General features: G+C 23.6%; 1 protein-coding gene across 1 annotated transcript in view; it reads right to left on the bottom strand.

Annotated features, from left to right (window-relative positions):
* The window catches only part of LOC128960473 (protein starmaker-like), a 35,990-nt gene extending 21,362 nt beyond the window's left edge, over positions 1-14,628 (bottom strand). The window contains exon 1 of the mRNA XM_054306565.1: positions 14,441-14,628. The gene's annotated coding sequence lies outside the window, so the exon portion shown is untranslated. The remainder of the gene's footprint in view (positions 1-14,440) is intronic.
* Positions 14,629-21,101: the final 6,473 nt, after the last annotated feature.

Genomic DNA, 21,101 nt, shown 5'->3' with positions numbered 1-21,101 from the left:
GATATAATTACTGAATTTTGTTCACAAAATTTTGATCGATAGCTACCCTCAACTGCTTATTCCTCTCCCAATGCCTTAAAAAAATACATCAAATTTAAAATGAATTAAAAAGGCGTCGAATAATAGAGTTGTGTTTTTTTAATAAAACTCAAAGAGTACTATAAAACTATAAAAAGTTTATGAAAAATCAAAAAATAATTTTTTTATGTAATACCCTTAAGGTAAACCTACAGCACTAGCAATAAATAGTTTAATAGTTTTAGTGACTACATTAATATTATATAAATAACAGCAATATATTGTATAATACAAATATGTGTGTAATAAAAATAACAACAAAATTATTAATAATAAAATAAATATAAAATAAAAATATTGAAAAATGGTTCAATAATTTAATGGCATATATTATAAACATTTATAGAGTATGGTTTGAAAAATAGATTTGATAAAACACTAGTAATATGACTAATATATTTAATATTATGAAAGTTTTTAATTTTTGGAGAAAAGGGAGTGAGTTAATATATATATATATATATATATAAGTGTGTGTGTGTATGTGTGTGTATGTATGTATGTATGTATGTGTGTGTGTGTGTGTGTGTGTGTGTGTGTGTGTGTGTGTGTGTGTGAAGCGGTGTTAAGGGAGGGAAAAGAAGTGCAGTCCTCTCTCGATGTCTATCCTCTCATTTTGATTAAAATGTAAATTAGTATTTGATTAAAATGCAAATTAGAAATTGGAGCTCAACATTGAGGCTCTCGCATCACTGATACTACCAGTGCTGTAGTTAGTATGGTTGGCAATGTAGCGCCGGGTGTAAAGGCATTTCTCATTTAATATAAAAACAAGAATTCTTAATTCTATGCCGCCTAAGGAAAATGAAGTCTTAATTAAATTTTCAACCTTTCAATCCATACCAGTGTTACAAATTTATATCAAAAATACATACATCTATACATGTGAGAGGATAGTCGTGTCAGTGTGTATATGTGGTTGTATTCATATACAGGACTCACTGATGGGCTGTTTGTAGTCTGTGAGCCAACAAAATAGGCATATCTTAGTTTGCTTACTCTTTGGCTTCTCTATTTGTCAAAGTGCTCACCACTCATATACCAAATTATAGCAAAATATATTGTTTTATATAAAGCTATGTTCACTATAGAGTAGTGGCTGCACCCAGTGCTCACACATTACTATATAGTAAACCAGTGTATAATATGGGGTATGATATTATAGTTAGTAATTAGAAGTTTTAAAAAAGTGTGGGCAATAAGCGCTTACTTTCCCCTTTCCTGACTGTGCCTTCTCGTTGTTGTAGTTAAAGAGGATATAATTAAATTTAGCGTTGCTTTGCTCTCCTATGCTATGCTCTGACAAAATTAATATTTTAAGAGTCGCTCTCTGGCTGTCAGTGCAGTCTCACACCATAGTCTCTCTCCCAGTGCTCTCTTGAATCAAATTTAATACACAACTAATAATTTCCTACACTCTCTAATTGCACTGTATATACAAACTATACTGTTTTGGTTATGAGTGCAAGCGCTATGAGGCAATGGATAAGGATGTTATGTATTGGATAGGGATAGTTAGTAGTTGTGAACATTTTTAATTAAGCACCGACTCGTGCAACCATTGCCTATGAGACGAGCGCTTATATAAAAACGCTTTAATTTTTAAATCACTGACTGACTGTCCCATTGTTTTCATATGTGGTTTTGAACTCATAAGCGAGAGACTCATTACTCTTGTATTTATTTATCCAAACCTATAGTTAGCATAACTTTCAGTGTCAATACTAAGTAATCAACACTTAGCAGACAATAGTTTTTTTTCATTGATAGCTCTAACTGTGCGAAACATTTCTCATACTAATAGAGGTGCACTACTTGTGGATTCATTCATCACATAACTTATATAACTGTGCACACTGTTAGCTAAACAGTTACGCAATTGTCGACTTCACACACAAACACACACATCTCTAAATGTCTTTCAATACCAGTGCTAACCAACCAGTGATCTTAACTACTCTTTGTCTCAGCACTTGCATTGACTTATCATAAATCAGAGCAGTGTTTGGAAACTTTTATTTAAACAAAAAGAGGCATAAATTGCGTTAAATTATCGCTATTTTCAAGCGTTTAACAGTTTTACTAAAAATTTACGGCACTTTTTATAAGTATTTCTCATAACTTTCTCATTGCTTTTCGCAACCGATTGAGTTTCGATGATATTAATACTATATAAATTGTAAGTACTTTTCAAATATATTTATAAGTTTGTATTTATTGCTATTGTTGTGTAAACTTTTTCAACAAACAATGCAATCGTTTGTTGTGTTCAAAGCATGTGGTGTTGCAATTGAATGAACGTCCAGACAGGCAGTGGTGAACCACAATATAAGTACATATATATAAAGGTTATGCCAGTTAGGAGTTTCCAGTTTATCATATGTGATGTGACGCATGGTTTCCATGTGAAGCAAATTATTGCATATCAAACACAATCCCTTTTGTACTGACACTAAACAACAAACACTACTAACAGCTTAATAGGTTGTGTCCAATTAATACTACCCATAGAGTCCACTAAAAGTGTAGTGTTTATGTAATTGTTGACAAGTAATTGACTCAAATGACCATTAAGTCCCTCTCAGTTCATATGTTTAAGCGGTTAACCCGTGTGAAGATCTAGAGTCCAGAATCGGACCTCAATTAATAAATTATATAAATTAATGTCAATCAACTGTACTTTCCATAGATAACTCAATTTATCAAAATCTATAGCTAATCCTAAAATTACTTAATCATTTCAATCATTTGTAGTAAACGTAAAAAACAATTATCTAATTTCTCATAAAAATATTTTATTTATAAACAGAGACAACAAATTTTAAGGCAAACAAAGCTTTAAATTCACATCTTATTGTATTTATTGTCGATTTCCTTTAAGGTGAGTCTATTTAATATTGTATTTAATATATCAATAAATCATTCATCATAATATAAATAAAAGTTTCAATTTTTAAAGAAAGTTATATAATATCTAGTGTTAAATAATGATAATGTTTTACATTTAAAATGTTATGACATTTAACATATAAAATACTTTAGAGAGTTTATATCACTTGAATGATAAACTTTGTTAAATATTTATTTTGTAAAGTCATTGAAATATGAAAAATGATTGAATTCCTTATTTATTGAATTAGAGGAAACTATATTTTAAACATTTTAATGGAATGAAAAATTGTAAAAATAAAAACACAATTTAATAAAGAAATGCTTTCTTCTCTCATATTTTGCTTTAAAATGAAATGAATTGAAAAACAGATACTATTTTTGATGCAAAAAAGCATTAAACACTAATCTTTTAAATATCATTGAAAATTTTCATATAAAAAGTCGATTTATGAAGTATATATATATTATAACATTTATGTTATTACATTTTAAACAAATTTTATTTAGTGTTTGTATAAAAAAAATGTTATCATATAATAAATGCAAACATTGTGTGCAAATCAGTCGCCAGTAAACTAAAATTGTTTTGTGAGATTAGTCTAGAAAATTGTTATCAAAATTGTAGTTCAAATATTAAAATGCAATAAAAAAACGAAAAGTAATAAAACTTTAATAAAGTTTTTGATGAATAATTAACTATAAAAATATTAAGGACTTAAATAGATATAATTTATACATACAGTATATCTACATTAGTTTTTCACTATTGTGTATTTGCTTTTAATTTTTTTAGTGATAAGACAAACATTATAATTGCAATGAAAAAAGTAAATTTAAAATGATTTACAATACTTCTTAGTTTTTATATTTCTAAAGTAAATTATATATAGTCTATAGCATTGATAAAGTTTTTAAAAAGTAAGTTTTATTTTACAATTTACAAAATATCTTAAATTTAATTAAAGATTTCATTAATTTTCTAATAATTAATTAATTAATCTGTAACTCTATATATATATATATATATATATCTAACAAAATATCAAAATCACTTGAAAATGTTTACAAAAAAAAGTTACTATAAGTGGTCCTCAAACAAACAAAAAATTAAATTCCAAAATTAATTTTAATAATATATTTTAGGGCTTATATTAATTATTACAAAATGTTTTACAACGCGTGTGTGTGTTATCAGCGCTAAACTCTAAAAAAGCTTTAATTTTTATCACTGTTTTGCAAAGCATTTGGATAATAGCAAATATAGATTTAGTTATTAAGTCATGTTATATTGCTATACTGTTGTAGACATATAACTACAATACAGTATTTGATATTAATATAATAATATATTTAAAAATACAATTATAATCATATAATCATAAAATTTTTATCTATGAAAAATACGGCAACAAATTTTAACACAACTCTATTGAGTAACTCATAAAACACGATAAAACTTTTCTCGTCATTATCTCAATCTCTAAAACCTCTCATTGCATTTCAAAGTTTCAAATATTATCAACACTTTTTCAAACTTTATGTTTGTTACCAGAGTCACCACTACTTATATTAGTTACCATTACTTTGTTGTGATAAGTGTGTATGTGTGTGCATGTGTGCGTGTGTGTGTGTGTGTATGTGTATGTGTGTGTATGTGTGTGTGTGTGTATATGTGTGTGTGTATGTTATGACTATTTTGAAGTAAGTTGAAAAATGTGTATTTTTGAAAATATATAAATTTGTATATATAAGGGATATGACTGTATATAATTTATATGTTTAAATAAGTTTAGTGTTTATAATCTGTCAGATCATTTGAAAAGTTAAACAGTTTTAATAATAAGTAAATAAAAAGCCGAGAAAACAGTGCTTTTATTATAGCCTTATATTATTATATTGTTTTCAATTTTATAATCAGTAATTTTCATAATAATTTTAAACCGCAAATCGATTCGCTAATAGTTTGGTATACACTTTGACTATACATTGTCGACATCCCTGTGCTGTGCAACTAATCAAATGCACAGTTTATCACTCTTTATAACTATTATATTATATATAAATAATAGTTTATGAAATTGCAAATTTAGATTAAAAATTTTAATAATTATAATTAACACAATAACTAATATTTATGAAAATAATAATTTCAAAAATAAAATGAAAATCAATTGCATTATTACTACAAAATATATACTGTATTTAGTATTTTAAGTAAAGCGAGTGTTTGTCTCCCAATCCCTCGTATAAGCCGTTCATTTGTGTAGTAATTGTCGACAAAAGTGAGTGAAAGACACGACTAATATATAAATATATATAAAAAAAATGAGTAATGAATTGAATGCGTAATTGATTTGCTCTCTGTCTATGTCTCTCCACCTCTCAGTTATTATTATTAATATTACATATATTTATATACATTTAAATACTATATATAACTATATAATGAATATATAACTCATTGTTTCTCTTTTTCTTCACTATAGTTGACATAAATACGAGTCAAACCTCTCATTGCATTCACTATTCAACTGTTGGAGTGACGACTCATTTCACACCACATTATATATCACAACAAACTATAGAATAGTATATATAATCTCTGTGTATATATAGATGTATAATAATAATAATAATAATAATAATAATAATAATAATAATAATAATCAATTTGTATAGTTATTAAAAGACATACAACTGTGTGTTATATTTACACTTATATACCGTTTAAATATAGTATATAGTTATCAGTATATACTGTATATATAAATATATATGTTATATATAGAGACACTTTATAAAAACATATTATCATTACATTGCAATCATCACTTTATTTAGTGGTGTTTTCTCTGATAAAAAAACATTTTAATAAATTTTTCTTAACAGAAAACAACACATTTTTAAATAAGTAGTGAAAATCATTGATTTGGGAAGTCCTAAGAGGCAAAGTTCTACTACCAGTGCGACCCATAACTAACTAACTTAACTTAAGCCTTGAAGGAAAGCCTACTATTGTTGTGAAATAAAACTTTTTTTTGGTTAACAAAGTGTGAAACAACTCTTTTAACGAGTGCTTCTCCTGTCAGACAACAAACCAAATCACAATATATATATAACTTGAAAATATTTATCAATAACTCAACGAAAACGACTTTTGTGAGGTTTGAAAACTACTTTATATGATATTATTTATAATTAGTTATAGTTTTTACTATAATAAGTTGTATATAATTAATATTAAATAAGAATTTTCTCAATGTTTGGTATTAATTAGAGTTTGAAATGAATTTTAAATGTTATTCGGATATCCGGTTAGAAAAGTGTTATAAAATTCAAAATAATTCATAAATATATTGTAATATTTATATCATATTTTTGTACCCAAATGCCGTTAACAATGGATAACAGGCAACGCTGTGATTATGTGATTAACTGTAAATTTTAAATCCTGAAATTGCGATAAGAAATTAATTATATGTGAAATCACTGCAAATATTTTAAGTAATAAATATCAGTAATATTAATGTTTAGCAAAATAAGTTTAAAGTCTCATTTGTCTTGTTTTTAGTTGTTTTGCCAATTCATAAATATATTAAAATTTATTTAATAATTATTTGTTTTCTTAAAAAATAGTGCAAATAAATTAGATATTTGCGTCAATAAATTTATGATAAAATAACAATAAAATTTAATGATAAATTTTCCATTTCAGTTATAATTTTTAAATTAAAAATTTCATACCTGTATAACCTTAGATACATTATATCGTTAGATTAATAATGTATGAGAATATTAGACGAAATAAATTTTTAAAAATAAAATAATAAATATAATTGCAAAATAAAATGCTTTGTAATTCTTTATAATTGTCATTTTATTTATATTAAATTTTAATCACATTATTATAAATTATTTTTTATTATTGTTTGACAAATAATTTTTTATTGAAATAAAGTAATTTTTATATCACTTTTGATGACAAATTGAAAAAGAAATAGTTTTTCAAACGAAATATTTTTATTAGATTAGTTGTTAAATAATGTAAAATTGAATATAAATACAATATAATTTAATATTAACTTATCTATAACAGTGTTATCAAAATTATTAGAGTATTAAGTCTGAGATCATTATTCATAAAAATAGTAAAAATGATTCATTTGTATGATTTTCTTAAAAACTGAAAAAGTGTTTAAACAATAGCTTTTAGTTAGTAATCTTTAATCAAAATTCTCTGTTTTAAACAAACATTTCAGACTATATTTTATTGAATAATATTTTCGTTTGACATATCGTTGCTGTGATAATATCAACAAATGATTATTTATGTTTGAAAAAATGTTTAATAGTTATAAGTTATAACTTATAATGCTCAATTTTAAAACATTTATAGGTTATTGCAATATAATATATTATACATGTATATAGTGTATTAAATATTGAAATACAAATAAAAAATAATTATCTTATTCATAGTTAGGCATGTGCTGTGAGCTAACAGTTTATTATAATATGTAATAAAATTTCTTAATATAATAAGTTTTTATATTCACACTCTTGGTTGAGATGTGAATGACTTAAAAGTGAAACACACTGTTATTTGAAGGGAATGGCCATAGACTGTCATATATAGTATACATTATATCAGTAAATCACATGTAGTCATATATTATGGTTGTTGTGTAAGTGAGGGTACAAATGGTATTAAGCATTGGGCACACATACCATAGATAGTAATTAAATAACTGTACAGACATTGTATAATAAGTTATACCATTGGTTTCGATAGCGATAAACAGTAGTAAATAATAGTAATTATTAATAGTAGTGTCAATTATGGCTGATTTTGTTATCTATTAATTATTATCTGTTGGGAATAATCAAAACATAGAAAAAAAAGTCCCATAAGTGCATTGAAACTTATTTTATAAACATTTTTGAGAGATTCAATAGATTTTAGTAACTAAAAGCTTATTTTAATTAAACAAAAAATTAGATATTGTTGTTTAAAAGTTATAAAAATGATTTTCAATCTATTTTTTATAAAATAGTATAATAGAAAGAGGATTACAAATTTTGTTATAAAATATGTTATCGATATTATATACCATAATACCGTTATATAGTACAGTAATATAGTTAACACTATTAACAGATTTTTGAGACTATTTAAAAAGTCTAAAATCTCATTTCGCATTGTTTGCTGTGTGTTTCACTCCTGATATATTTTTTTAAATACATTCTACAGTATATATAATATATGTATAATATAATAAATATATATTATTTATTAGCTGTTATTAAACAACAATAAACGAGCAATTTTTTGAAGGCATATTAATTATCTTAATTTTTTTGTTATATATTTTGTTGTATGGAATTAAAAGTTTATTATAATATAAAAGGCAAACTAGTAATGAACGAGAATAAAAATTATTGAAAAAAATCATAATTTTGTATAAATTTGTTTTTATGATAGAAGAGTATGTAAAGGAATGGTCTCATTATAATATCCAATTAAAAACGGTTAGAAAAAGATATTTGAGATCAACAACAATAATATAAAAATTTATATTAATATACAGTACTCTATTATAATGTAAGTCATAATCAATAGTTTTTAAGCGGATGCGTTGCTCCGGAATTAGATAAGAATATTATAACAAATTCATAATTGATTTATAAGTAATTATATCAAACAACACTACAATTTTGTATCAATTAATATTGCTATACATTTCTTAACAATTAAAAAATATTGTATTTCTTATTATTTATTGTTTTTAATAATTATTTTTGAATAAACGGAATAAACAAATCATTTAAATTTATCACATTTTATATGATTTTATTATTGTAATGAATGTAAATTCAAATCAAATAAACTGCTATTTTATTGCAAAAGAAAGACCGGATTGTTTTAAACAGAATATCAAATTACATATAAAAACTATTATTAAACTATTATTCTTTAAGGAAAATGTTTTAATCTCATGTTTCTCATCAAAAATAGTAAAGTAGTAAGTGTTGTGTGTGTATATATATATATATATGTGTGTGTGTGTGTGTGTGTGTGTGTGTGTGAGTGAGAGAGAGAGAGAGAGAGAGAGAGAGAGAGAGAGAGAGAGAGAGAGAGAGAGAGAGAGAGAGAGAGAGAGAGAGAGAGAGAGAGAGAGAGAGAGAGAGAGAGAGAGAGAGGAGCATATAATGATAGATTACATTCATATTTGGGGAAAGTTTTGACAAATATGTCGTTACTATCAGAACCTCAAAACAAAATTAATGGCTAAAACTTCGACTAAGAAAAACTAATTATAATTTTTATACACAATTTTCAATTAGACGTAAAAATATTTTAAAAACAAAATCAAATAATAGGTAATTCGGTTGAGTAATTAAAACTGTTTATTATTATTATTATTATTACTACTACTACTATAAAATGTTTTGTGCCTTTTTTAAGGCAATATTTTTTTGTATAAGATATGTAAAAGCAAAACATCGCTATCACACAAAAAATGCCAATTTTTGCGAAATTAATCAAAATCTAATGTACGACAAGTAATTATAAAGCAATATTGCAGTCAATATTCTACTGCTTGTTATGTTTGAACTCAATTAAGCGAATAATCATTTATTATAAACTTTTTTATATTTAACTTTTGTTTTACTCTTTTTATAATTTCTAATTAATGATTGATTTTATAAGAGTATAGATATACAAGAATTTTGTGTTCAAATAATATAGTGAAAAGCAAATGATTTTTTTGAGCTCAAAAATCTGCATAAAACATAACATTTTATGTTAAAATACGGTTCAAAATTGAAAAACAAGTTCTTAATTAAAGTTCTTTAATCAAACTCTTTAACTCAAATTAAATTATATGAGAAATTAATTGAAATTTTTTATTTACTCTAAAGCCATGTAAATCGCTTAAAACGCTTGGGTTTCATCAGACTATTTGAAATTTTAACAAATATGTTAATAATAATTATAATAGTCATATACAGTAATATAATTTTTAAATATATTAGATGTGTTGTCAACAAAATTACAACATTTTAGTTGTGATTTTTAATGAAAAAATTAGTTCAATATTTAAATTAAAATGAAAAATAACTACAAAATATAGTGTATTTTAAATGATAAATATTTCATAAAACCTAAAGAATAATATAAATGGGTTTTCTGTGCTTTTCAAAAAAATAACTCATTAATATTAATTAAAATTATTATAAAATATTTTCAGCAATTTTACAGTTGTTGTTACATTAAGTTTCTTAAAATTATATGAGAACTATATTAAATGTGATTACAAATTGATGGCTAAAGCAAAAAACATTTATTAAAGACATCTTTAACAAAAATATTTTTGATATTTTATACTTATATTATTTAAAGAAAAATTTTTAAATTACAGGTAGTCTTTAAATTTTATATAAACTTACTATATATATAATATTGTAAACAAAAGGTAATACATCCTAAATATTTGTTTTTAAAATATATATTAAATAAATATAATAAATGTGGTCCTAATTGAATGAAGCATTTAAATTAATTCTCTGTATAATATAGTGATATTTTATTATCTCATTTAAAGTCAAGTAATATAGTTATAGTTGTTTTATATAGGTTTTAAAATATACAGACATCTATTAAATATATTGTTTACGGCTTAAAAATATAAATACTCTCCTGTTTTGTGGCAAAACTTTGAACTCCTCTCTCTCTCTCTCTCTCTAAAAAATAATTTGCTTAAATGTACTAAACTATTACTTTTTATACAATAAATATTTAATTTAATTGCTTTGAAAATAAATTTATGGAAACTTTTTTTTCTATATTTTTTATCATTTCGTTTCAAACCAATGAATTCACTTTATTATTATTTTTAATTTAGTTTGTCATCCAATATAGCATTTAGATTACCAGAGCTTAGTGTTATTCTTTAATTATATTTTAAATAAATATAACATTTAACTTATTTATATTTTTATTATTAATATTATATTTTTAAATACAAAGAAAATCATTTGTAAAAATGTCATTTTTATAAATTTTCAACTTATTTTGTCTTTGATAGTATTACAATATAATATTTAAATAAATGTACAGTAATTTATGATTTGTTATTAACTGAACTTTGATTTTTAACAAAAAAAACTTGAAAACATTGATTAAATACAATTATATTTATAATAAAAATAAAATTTTGATAAGTGATAAAAGAGATAAAATAATTTGTATTATTGTATTTGTTTAAAAATGCTTAACTTTTGATAATATATAAAATTGTTGTATTATATAACTCTTCAAAATTTCCAAAGACAAATTTAAATATGGATTTTAAATAATTTTAAAAGTCTACAACTAAAACATAATTGTTTAAAAACGTTAAATGATTATGATAATTATTTTTAATGAAATGTTTTTTTTAATTTTAAAAACATAATTTAAGTTACGTAATATTAATTTCATAGTTTTTTTAACCGAGTTTACTTAATTTAAAAACAATACATTCTAATTTTATATTACACAAAAGATTTTATGGGATAATTTTTAAAATATAAATCATAGTATGGATTAAATTTTAATTTTTTTAAAACAACAAAACAAAATATAGTGTATTATATTTAGTTTAATGCATAATATATTCAAACAAAACAAATTATAAATTATATTATAAAGTAGATTAGGAATTAATTAAACACTTGAATCGATTTATATCTCTCACTCTCTAAGATATATAATTAAAATAAAAAATATTTAATAAGAAAATGCCTTCAAATAATCGGAGGCCAAGTTTGTTATGTAAATATAATATACATAAACAACAATACAGTATAAATTTGAAGTTTTGTAAAATGTCAGTCTATATAATGCATAAGAGATTTATATTTTTGAAATTTTAATTAAATTTTTCTTTTATATTTTTAAATAAAAAATTTTGGGTGCATTTCATTAGATAAAATAACTACAATTATAATGAAGAAGAAAAATTATAATTGTTTTTAATAATATGACCCAAAAAATTATGAATATTTTTCATATATTATAAGTTTTCGTTTAATAAATTTCTTATTGTCTTAATTTATGATTTTTTAATTGTTCTTAACTTTATCTTTCAATTTAAGTGTTTATTTAACTTTTAAAAACTATAATGACTACAAAATAATTGCTTATATATTAATAAATTCAAACACATATCATATAAAACCAATCGTCTCTCAGGTGATACACACAATTTAAATTATATTTTATTAAATTATGCAATAATGCAATACTAATGCTAATAGTTGTGTAAAATAAAAAGTTATTATAATAAACATTACTTCAATAACTCCAATGAGTGAGTGAGTGAGTGAGTGAGTGAGAGAGAGAGAGAGAGAGAGAGAGAGAGAGAAATATATGAGAAACACAAAGAGAATAACATTTGTATAAAAATATTGAAATACAATGAAAAACAATTAAATCTGTATGTATTATAAAAATTTAAGCATTTCTATTTGGTAACGAATAGCAACCGATTATTTAGTGAACACTATTTTAAATAATAATAACAATAATAATAAAAACATTACATATGTATATATTTATAGTAAAAGCATTTAAAACGGAATAAGTTATAAAATGTTTAGTGAATTACTCTATAGAAACACAAAAACTAATTTGTATACCACAGTACTGTACAACACTACTAATAAAGTAATGTATGGATAGAGTGAGAGAGAGATAACAAACAATAAAATTATATATATATATATATATATATGTTCAGTACTATATTACTGTATATTATATCATATATTAGTGTATCAAGTTTGAGATAAGCATCACAAATACATGTTTTCATGTATTGCATACAATTTAAACGCAAAAATAACACAATCAATGTTTCATATGAGTCAAAACTTTTTAGGAGTGAGACGAGAAAAAATTATTTTTCGATGAATTATTGCTCAAAATTTCAAATTAATGTTTTTGCTGACATGAATCACAAATTAAAAATACGCCCTTTTTATCAATTTTTTTATATATATATTATACTATTTTTTATTTTATACTTAATATGGATCAGAGATGAGAGTATTATTCTTTCTCTTGTTTTTTTTGAGTCCGCCTTCAGTTTAATTTAAAAATGTAATGTAAAATGAATTAATACTATTAATAAACTTTTACAATACTGTCCCTCTATTAGTCTATCAATATTATGAAATTATATTATGTAATTTAAGATCGTATCAACTAAAACAAAAACCTTGTAATAACTTTTAAAATATATAAATTACTTTTAAAAACTAAAAACTTATTAACTATTTTAATTGAAAAAGGGAAAGCAAACTATAGTTATTATTTTATAAACTAAATATTAATATTATTAATATTTATTATAAAACATAAACCAAAAGTTTGAGACTCATTACACAAAATATATTTCATATAAAAGAAGTTTCAAACAAATATTGTAATAAAAATTAATTTGAATTAACATTTTCATTGTTTGTTCTAAACTTATAAAATAAACAAATATAATAATCTAAAAAAACCTTATCATAAATTACTTTATTTTTTGTCAACATTTGAAAGCCTATTATACGATGGCTTAAGTTTTCCAACTTATGTTACATTGTATGGTATGATATGTGATATGCATTGAAAATAAAAGTTTATTTTCACATTTATCGTAAGTAAAAACATTAGATTTCAAAATTTTGATTAAAAATAGTGTAAATTGAAGCATAAATTTATAAATGAAAAACATTATTCAATTTTTAAACATATTTTTCTAATCAAACTCATGTTTTGTTGAACGCAAGCCTTGAACTTACAATTTTCAGTTAAATTTTGATATTATTTACATAAAAATATGTACACAAAAAAAAGTTATATTGCTTTTTCATTTTTTCATTCCTTGAGATTATTAAATTGTTTTTAAAAATTCAAACAAATTTTAATCAATATATCATGAATTTTTATATAGAAAAATGTTTGCATTTCAACGTTGAAAAAGCAATGTTATCTCAAAAATATATAAATTATTGATAAATATAATAAACATATTTATTGTTAATTTTTTGTTGTTTGTTTGTCACACAAACTACATCTCAGGCTTTAAATCAATAAATTAATTAAAATATTTATTTCTCAAGTGTTTGGCTTTTTATTGCTGAGACTTAAATAAAGTCCAAAAAACTTTTATAATATAATTTGATAATTTATCATAAAATTAAGGGAAAACAGCGGGGATTGACATAAATAAATATAACTTAATTTGAGACAAAACTAACATTATTTAGTCATTTATATTGTATTTGATATATCAGCTGACAAACAGTTTTATTTAAATACCATTGAATGCATGCTTTTTAGTGAAAGTCAAACACGTTTTATAAATTCAATAAAAAACTTTCAAAAGCTATTCACTAAATATTCAGTATTTATATAACAACACATTTACCTCACCTTTAAAGTAGTATTAATAATATACATATAGTGTTGCCATTGCTATAGTATATGTGGCGCCCAACCAATCATTCAATCAGATTATTAAATATATTTAAAATTAATTTAAAACACATTTAAATTGATAATTTTATTACCAAAACAATGTTTTCAACATTGCATTGCATTGTAAGCCATTTGTACGCAAGTCTAGTGACAGCCATTGCTGGGGAACGGCATGTGTGGTGTCGGTGCTAATACTGTATGTCTGTGAGTATGCATTACAGGCAAACCTAACTAATAGTATCGGTTCAATGAACTTATGTCTAATCATCAATTAATATTTGGTCTTTTAATAATTTTTTTAAATCATATTTTTAAAATATTTAAATTTATGAAAAGTAATATGTGTTTAATATATTTACTATAAATTAATTATGTATTAATTAACTAAATTACTATTATGACTGTAAATCATAATAAACAACACATATATATTGTATTATATAATGTAGTAAAACGTGAATGAAATGTTAGGTATCGGTGCTAAGTCTCGTCAAACTCTAGTTTCTACGACAACCCGTTTTACCGGCAGTTTAGTGATTGAATCGATTACTTTAATCGAGATCTCCGGCCAAACAAATCTCAATTTGAATGCATTTTATTTGATTAAAGCAATTAAACAGTTGAGACAATTACTATCGTCTCCTATAATGACTATTCAAATACTAGTCTAACGTAGCGTAACATTGAATATAGTGTTTGGACTCCAGTTCTCCAATACTATGTTATCTGAGACAATAGTCTCTTACTTTTCAATCAATTGTTATTTTTATTATTCAATATTAATGTTATCTTTTATTTTTATATTAATTTATTGTTTTAATTGCAATATAAAACAAATAATTTGGTGATATTATTACATAATAAATAGAAAATTAATTAAACGAAAAAAAGAATTTTTTATTAAAATTTGTATTATATTATATTATTAAACACAATTTGATTGTATAATATATATTATATAAAATAATTAAACTCAAGCAATATAAATATAAATATTGAAGACAATAAAAATATAATAAAAAATTACACTTAAAAGATATTTTGAGACACAAGAATATTCTTATATATATTCTTAAATAGTATATACATTAAATAAATATATATATATATATATATATATATACTGTATATATTGGTGTGATGTTAGGATAATGTTAGAGTATAGTTATAGCATATAGTATATGCTATACCATGTACCGGTATAGTAACTGATCAAAGCTTAGGGATGTGAGAGCAGCGAGATTTTGGTTCAGTTTTGAACAATGGATGGCAATAACAGTACAGTTGTGTGAGTAATGTATATAAGTGTTGGTTGAGAATGTGTTTTAGTTTATACATCACTTCAATGGCAGTTGTAGGCAATGGCTATTTGGTTATTGATTTTTGTCATAAAAATTTTCAATGAGTAACTCTGACAATAACGCCCTCCCATTTGCGAAAAGGCTGTTTCCCTCAATCCATACGAAACATTAACAAAAATGGCTGCGAAGGGGAGTTATGTATGAATGGAGCAGAGATAGCCAAACGTAAGTAAATGAGCTGTTAATTGATTTTAATTAATCATTTTTAAAATTATTAAAACCCGTCCATACATTAATGTGTTTGATATCAGTTTTGTATGTTTGTCTGTTTAATAAGTTTTCAAATAATGTCATTTTTTAAAAGTGATCAATAATTTGATAAAATTTATATATCATATGAAAGATGAGAGTCAGTGCTTGTGAACGAACAGAGTATAGGCAGAGATATACTGTATATAGCAATGCCTTTCAATGTTTTTCTTCACTGTATAACAGCTATACATTAAGCTAACAGTGCTCTCTACCACTGACTCTCATAGTGTTCCCAATGACCAAACACTTAGAAACTGGTAAAAAGCCAGTGATGCTAACCGATGCCATTCTTGCATCTACCATGCCTTACATAACGTTCCTCTCATGCAATGCTATGGGAGCGGTCATCATAAATATACATATGCAATGCAATACCTATTTATGCATACAATCCATACGTTATAGTTAAACGTATACTTTTTTTTAACGCATTCATTTGTTTAAAATAATGTTAAAACAATGTTTATAATACAATTGACAGTATATATACTTATTTATCTAAAACAGAAAACTTTTTATCATATTATTATTATATTATTAGACTATACATTTATTGGCACATGTCGTGAATTAATAATATTAAATGTGCTTTTTATTGTAAATATCCATTTTAATTAAAAGCAAACTTTGTGTCTTTTTTAGCTAATTAAAACTTTGTTGTTAAAAAAATTTAATTAGTTTTTTCTGTTAGTATTATTAATAATGTTTTAATTTATTCTATATATATTAGAGATGACATTAATATGTATTCATAATATTTTTTATATTATTTTTTATATTATAATTGTGACTAAACTCTTATACTATGAGAAAACAATTTGAAAACAATTTAGTCTCCGAGTGTTTATTTAGAGTCGAAAAACACATGAAAAATAAAAATTGCTTTAATTTTATAAAAGCGGCGATTGGAGAGAGCATTGAGAGTGTTAGGGAAAGGGAGACATGAGTGTGCTATGTGTTTATATGAGAGCTTTGGGAGAGTATGTATATATGTTAGGGACATACAGTTAGGCAGTGTCTGGTGAGTTAGTGCGCCGCTCATACAGTTGAAAGGCAGCACTATTGCCATTACGTCCGTATTTTAGCCCTCTTTCTGTGTGTATCTCATGTGTCTCACTCTCCAACTTATTATTATTGATGCCCAGCATTGGCTTTAGTTGTGTGATAGACACTGAAGTGAGTGAATGAGTGCTGCATAAGGTTTTGATGCAGTTTTTGTTTATATCATAACATCTCTACTTCTACTCTAATGCTATATGTTTTTGAAGTGCATTCACATCACACACAACACATGCAGTTCAGGCATCAAAGGTAGGCACTGGTGATTAACTATTGTTTTGTTTAACTATTATAAATACATTTTACCGTTATTTTAGTTATTTCATTCAGTTTGTCATCATTTTAAACATTTTTTATTTATTTTAATTGTTTTCATTTTTGCTGTATTAATACTGCAATGAAAGAAATCAATATTTTTATTGCGATAATGATTACTCTAAATGTGTTAATTGTATTAGTGTTGAAATTTTTTTTATGTGTTAGATGATCACACAAACACACACACATACATACATACACACACATGAGTATCATTTGTCAGTCGTACTTATGATAAAAGGAAATCCGCATCACTAATGCTTAGGTATGGTATGGTATGGTATGATCCAAATATTTGACTCGACTCACAGGTATATCACAATTTATACAATCATTTGCTTTGAGGCATACTTTGCATCCACTAGACATTTGCCACATCTTTACATATAATTTATATGCATTGAAGTGTGCGCAACATTTGGATAAAGGGATGCATAAAATTTACTTAACACTACTCCTATTTATATGTAAAGTTAGTAATGATTATATTGCTTAACATTTAGCACTTGAGACTTATGTCAAACTAATACAAAAACTGTGCTTAAAGTTAATGATGCGTTTTGTAGACTGACACCATAAGAGATATACTATAGTATATAAATATATATTATACTAAAATCGTTTACAATCTATGATTTCTAATTTAATACCTCAAGTGACTCTCTCTTTCTCTCTCTCTCTCTCTCTCTCTCTCTCTCTCTCTCTCTCTCTTAATTTGACCAATACATTAAATTTAAATGACATTTATTTAAGTGGACAAAATAATATATATTATATTAGCCTAAAATTAAACCAACTCAATAATTATGAAATTATTATAATTATGATTATATAACACAATATGAATATTTGATTAGTAATTTCAAATTAAATTTGCACTTTGAAAGCATTAGAGGCATTAGTAGTGACCCCTAATGAAAATCTATTAAATATTACATACAGTGTAGACAATTTTTATTACATTTTATCTCACTTTTGTTAGCTGAATAAACTTTACACTGTATTTAAATCTATTGATCTTATGAATAGCAAAGTATTTTATAGAAATGCACACAATTTCCTGGCTATCGTTTGCAATAAATTATGATTTTAATGTTATATTTCACTACATATATGTATAAAACTATTAGTCGCTAACAACATTGATGGCTATTTTGTATTTAAAAGCAATGCTTGCAACATGTATTAATGTTATTTAATTTAAAAATGAAATGTCGGATCCCAGTCCCCACCCATTATCAAAATTATGCTTCAAATTCATGTCCTTTGCGCTCCTTTACCTCAGCTCTCTCTCTCTCTCTCTCTCTCTCTCTCTCTCTCTCTCTCTCTCTCTCTCTCTGTCTCTGTCTCTCTCTTTCTCTCAATTTGCAATATTATCCATAAACTCAGTCATGCATATTGAGACTATATATTTTTTTCTGCACTTATTTTATTATCTAAACATATATATTTAATATTTAATATTGTATAAATAGTTTATGTATAATATATAGTATTTAGATATTGTAGTGTTTAATACAATCAATAAACGAAGCAAATAGTATAAATCAAACTACAAATTGTATATTAATTTTAAAAAAGTACACACAATATATTTTGTAACTTTTTTTAAATAAAATATATATTATTATTTTTAACGCATATATTATATCAGCTGCTTTGACAACAAGAATATGTAAAAATTTTCAAACACAACACACAATTCATTTTACAAAACATTTAATAATAATAATAATATATTTTATGAAAACATTAAAACTTTGACCCAAAAGTAATTAGTAATCATTCGTTTTTTAATGTTTTTTTTTCTCTTCAACTAAATTGTTCAACTGTTTTATTAATAGTTTTTTAATACAGTATTGTACATAAAAACATAGTTAGTGTAATGCAATTTTACAACATTTTTCATTAGTTATTAGAAAATATAAAAATGATATTAAAATGAGAGAAAACAACATATCGTGTATTTACAAACACCTGTTTCCTTCTTTGACTAACTTTCAAAAGTTTTCAATATTATTATTATTATTATTTTAATAATGATATTATTATTATTTTATTAAATATTATTACACTGTTATATACTTTGGTTATATATTTTAAACCACTGTTTAATAGCATTATTGTCACTTTCTAAATGTCAATGAAATCGATTTTGCAATATTTTTAAGTATAGCTTAGAAACAAATGTAATGTAAGTTTGAATTTTAAACATTAAAAAATAGCGCATATAAAGCATGTTTTCATGTCATTTAACGATTTTCTTGTAATACATTGTATTTTGTTTTTATTTTATAATGAAATTTGATTAAAAATTATTGTAATAAATAAAAACATATAGTTTTAGTATAATTTTAAACATAAGTCATTTATACAGCACTTGTTAACACTAGTAAACTTAAAATATAATACAAGCCTTAAAGTTTAAGAGCTTTAAAATAAGTGATGACATATTACTAGTTATGATTGCGCCAAAAAATTATGTTTTAATTTTGTTCAAAAAATAAAGTTATCTTAATTTTTTAAAAATTAGTTTTTCATGATCTTGCAATTTATTTGTCCAGTAAATAGTTTATTTAACAAAGTTACATTACTCATTTTAATAATTTATGCACATTTCTCTCTCTCTCTCTCTCTCTCTCAATACACATTTATTTACTCACTCACTCACTCACTCACTTACATATACAATTTAACCAAAATTTAAAAATGTATAGTTTAATGTTTTGTTTTGAACGCACCTGCTTTTAAAAATGCATTTTTTATGTTTTATTAACAATTTTTGCTAATATTTTCTCCGATGTGTATATTTCTGTCAAAAATAAAGGAAAATTATTGTAGAGTCAGTGTTAGTCAGTGTTTATAATTTATTGCATTCATTATTGTTAACGACAATAAATGTGTTGTTGATTGTAATGTCTAATACTTATGTCGTTTTCTACTCTCCTATATTTATACAATATATTGTATATAAAGTATATTTATTCAATATATTGTATATAAATTATATTTATTCAATATGATATATTTGTCTTGAAAATTTAATTTAAATGATGAAAAGTGAAGTCATTTAGCATTTCATATACACTTTTAGTTGAGAAAAATTCAATTTATAGTAATGGAATTTTGAGTATATATTATATTTAATATATATATATAGTTATAGATTATAAATATTTTATAAATATTTCTTATTATTCTTATTATTATTACATTTATTGACTTTTTTCTCTCTCATCTCTCATTCAATATCTTATACTTTGACACTCTTATAATTTCATTGCTTTTACACATATTTTCTGCAATTCATTTTGAAAACGAATTGAATTTATGTTATCTATAAAATCTAAATAATATGAAATTGAAAAAATATATGAATAAATTTTTAGTATTTTCTTGTATACACATCTATTAACATTTCATTAATTTTATTATTTATAAGATCATTCATTTATTGCATGATATGTTTGTATTATACAAATTGTATATATTTCATAATTAAATGTTTTTTGATTAGTTTATGTAGTATAATGTGTTATTTATATATTTAACCACTTTATAAATCTACAATTTATTAAACTAATGTTAAAGCAATATATAATACTAAAATTATTTTATAAAATTTC

The sequence above is a fragment of the Oppia nitens genome, unplaced genomic scaffold (genome assembly GCF_028296485.1).
Source record: "Oppia nitens isolate AA-2021 unplaced genomic scaffold, nextdenovo-longstitch-racon4-pilon3 scaffold4_pilon_pilon_pilon, whole genome shotgun sequence".
Taxonomy (NCBI): Eukaryota; Metazoa; Arthropoda; class Arachnida; order Sarcoptiformes; family Oppiidae; genus Oppia; species Oppia nitens.
This window is presented reverse-complemented; position numbering and strand designations above follow the sequence as displayed.